This window comes from Chiloscyllium plagiosum, chromosome 25, assembly GCF_004010195.1.
Source record: "Chiloscyllium plagiosum isolate BGI_BamShark_2017 chromosome 25, ASM401019v2, whole genome shotgun sequence".
NCBI lineage: Eukaryota > Metazoa > Chordata > Chondrichthyes > Orectolobiformes > Hemiscylliidae > Chiloscyllium > Chiloscyllium plagiosum.
Window position 1 is genome coordinate 2,907,083 of NC_057734.1, and position 3,522 is coordinate 2,910,604.

Below are 3,522 nucleotides of genomic sequence, written 5' to 3' on the forward strand. Positions count from 1 at the left end.
CACACACACACACACATATACCCCACCACACACACACACACACATATACCCCACCACACACACACACACCACATATACCCCACACACACACATACCCCCCCACACACCCACAAACACAGACTGCCTGCGCTGGGCTGCTCCTCGGATGCTGCCTGACCTGCTGTGCTCTGCCAGCGCCACTAATCCAGATGCTGGGTATTTGCGGCAGCTCCCACACCGGGACCGTGCACACGCTGTCAATCTGGATCAGTGCCGCTGCTCAGGCAGGAAAATCTACGTTACGGGCAAAAGCCCTGCGCCACACGCTGTGAATCCCGGCCTTGCTGCCCCTCACTCGCTCCTAGCCCCTGCCTCACTGCCATTGCCGTACTGTACCTGCAGGCGATGGTAACTGCGGAGCCCCGATCGGGGGCAGGGAGGGAGGGAGGGAGGAGGCGGAGGGAGACCCCCACCCCACACCCCCCCCACCCAGGGGCTGTCACCCCGGCAACCGTCTCCAGGAGGCGCCAGTGTGACGGAGGCGGGACAGGCCCATCCCGAGCGGGCAGGGGCACAGGAAGATCCCAGAGAGAGAGAACCTCGTGGGGGCACAGGAAGATCCCAGAGAGAGAACCCCGAGGGGGGCACAGGAAGATCCCAGAGAGAGAGAACCCCGTGGGGGCACAGGAAGATCCCAGAGAGAGAGAACCCCGTGGAGGCACAGGAAGATCCCAGAGAGAGAGAACCTCGTGGGGGCACAGGAAGATCCCAGAGAGAGAGAACCCCGTGGGGGCACAGGAAGATCCCAGAGTGAGAGAACCCTGTGGGGGCACAGGAAGATCCCAGAGAGAGAACCTCGTGGGGGCACAGGAAGATCCCAGAGAGAGAACCCCCGTGGGGGCACAGGAAGATCCCAGAGAGAGAGAATCTCGTGAGGGGCACAGGGAGATCCCAGAGAGAGATAGTCCGCTGGGGGCACAGTAAGATCCCAGAGAGAACAGGGGTGGGGGGGGTATCTGGGGACTGGGAAAAGGGAAGAAGGATGGACGGCATAGGGACAGTCCAGGGAGATCGGGTACAAGGGAGATCCTAGAGGGAGTGGGTGGGGGAGGTTCCCAGAAGAACTGGGGGTTCCTCAGGGAGGGATTGGGGGAAAGGGAGATTCCAGGGGGATCAGGAACAAAGGAGATCCTAGAGGGATTGTGGAGAGAGAGAGAGAGATCCCAGAAACACAGGTGGGGGGGGGGGGGGGTGCGGGGGAGGCTGTGTGTGCAGGATATTCCAGAGGGTGGGTTTTGAAGATGATAGCTGTCCCAGAGAAACTGACGGAGATGAAGACTATAAGATATAAGAGTAGATTTAGACCATTCAGCCCATCGATACTGCTCTGCCATTCGATTACGGCTGGTGTTTCTCAACCCCATTCCCTGCCTTCTCTCTATAACCCTTGATCCCCCTTACTCATCAAGAACCTACCTATTGCTGTCCTCAATGACTTGGCCCCCCACGGTGCCCTGTGGCAATAAGTTCCACAGATTGACCAGATTCAGGGAGAGATGAGAGAGAGGGGGATAGACTGGGGGAAAGAGTGAGCCCAGAGACAGGCAGAGTGATTGAGAGAGAGAGAGAGAGAGACCCTGGGGACAGGTGGGTGAGGGAGGGAGGACATGAGATAGAAAGATGGGAAATGGAGGGAAGGATCAATGTAAGAGAAGGGATGGGGTCCATATTTGGCAGGAGAGTCACTTGTAGACAGTGGGAGTGGGGCAATGCAAGGGTACAAAACCTGCACAATGCTGGAGGAAGGGGCAAGGGCAAGGATGGAGGGGAGATTAGGAACAGGGAATACCGGGGGACAGACCTTACAGTCCAACCAGTCCATACAGACCATAATCCCAAACTAAACTACCTGCACTTGGCCCAGATCCTTCCAACGTTTCCTATTCATGTCCTTATCCAAATGGCTTTTAAATATTGTAACTGTACCTCCTTCCACCACTTTCTCTGGAAGTTCTTTCCACATATGAATCACTCCCTGTGTCTTTATTAAATCTTTCTCCTCTCACCTTAAAAATATGTCCCCTAGTCTTGAAATCCCCCACCCTGGGGAAAGATACCTTATCCAAAACCCACATGATTTTATAAACTTCCACAAGGTCACCCATCAACCTCCTATGAGAAAGGGAGGACTGCAGATCAGGATTCCCGAAGGAGGGCTCATGCCCGAAACGTCGATTCTCCTGCTCCTTGGATGCTGCCTGACCTGCTGCGCTTTTCCAGCAACACATTTTCAGCATCAACCTCCTATGTCCCAGTGAAAAAAGTTCCACCCCATTCCGCTGCTCCTTGTAACTCAAACCTTCCATAACTGGCAACATCCTGGTAGATCTCTTCTGAACCATCGCCGGATTAATGATATCCACAGGGTGACCAGAACTCTAATTCAGAGAGGGTTTCCTAACTGTTATCTGGGCATATCATCTTATGAGGAAGGATTAGACAGACTGGGTCTGTATCCATTGAAGTTTCAAAAAGTGATAGGTGATCTCACCAAAGCAGATAAAGCACTGAAAAGATGTTTCCCTCTTGAGCGAGTCTGAAACCAGGGCCACATAATAAATACAGGATGTCTTACTTAAGGTTGGGATGAGGAGAAATGATTTTATGGCCTATACATGTTCCATGTGCTGTGAGTTGACCCACAATGCCCTTAGGGCGGGAATTCTGAGATTTTGACCCAGCGACAGTGAAGGAACGCTGATATATTTCCAAGCTGAAAAATGTGTTGCTGGAAAAACGCAGCAGGTCAGGCAGCATCCAAGGAGCAGGAGAATCAACGTTTCAGGCATGAGCCCTTCTTCAGGAATGAGGAGGGTGTGCCAAGCAGGCTAAGATAAAAGGTAGGGAGGAGAGACTTGGGGGAGGGGCGTTGGGAATGTGATAGGTGAAAGGTGGTTAAGGTGAGGGTGATAGCCCGGAGTGGGGGTGGGGGCTAATTATACTAGTCACACTCTCCCAGTCTAGGCCCCTTAACCTTGAATGTTATGGCATTTCCAGTTGCTCACTTTTTAAAGGTTTCCCGTCTCAACTATCATCCCAGGGAGTATACACCAGGCCCCCACCAGCCTTCGGGTGAAAAGATTCTTTCTCGAAGCTCTTGACCTCTTGCCCTTTGGTTTAAGATTATGCTCCCATGTTATTGACAAAGGGTAATGGCTGATTTCTGTTTACCCTGTCAATACACCTTATAATCTTGTACACTTCAATCAAGTCCCTCGTCAACCTCCTCTCTTCCAAAGAAAGCAACCGGAGCTTATCTAGACTCTCTTCCCAGCTGAAATGCTCCATCTCAGGCAATATCCTGGTGAATCTCCTTTGTACCCCCTCCACTGCAGTAATATTCCTATGATAGTGTGGTGACCAGAACTGCACAGAGTTCTCTAGCTGTGGCTTAACTAACATGATCTTTTTCCACGTATGGAGTCAGCTATTACAAGGGGGCATAGCTTTAAATTAAGGGGTGGCAGGTATAGGACAGATGTT

At 52.4% G+C, this 3,522-nt stretch overlaps 1 protein-coding gene and 1 long non-coding RNA gene across 3 annotated transcripts in view; one reads left to right on the forward strand and one right to left on the reverse strand.

Moving 5' to 3' along the window:
* LOC122562510 overlaps window positions 1-464 on the reverse strand; it is a 9,210-nt gene extending 8,746 nt beyond the window's left edge. The window contains exon 1 of one of the 2 annotated variants that reach the window (XR_006315343.1): window positions 376-464. This is a non-coding gene — a long non-coding RNA (uncharacterized LOC122562510). The other variant, XR_006315342.1, reaches the window with a different exon arrangement.
* galnt9 (polypeptide N-acetylgalactosaminyltransferase 9) overlaps window positions 1-3,522 on the forward strand; it is a 268,597-nt gene that overhangs the window by 162,339 nt on the left and 102,736 nt on the right. The gene's annotated exons all lie outside the window — the stretch shown is intronic.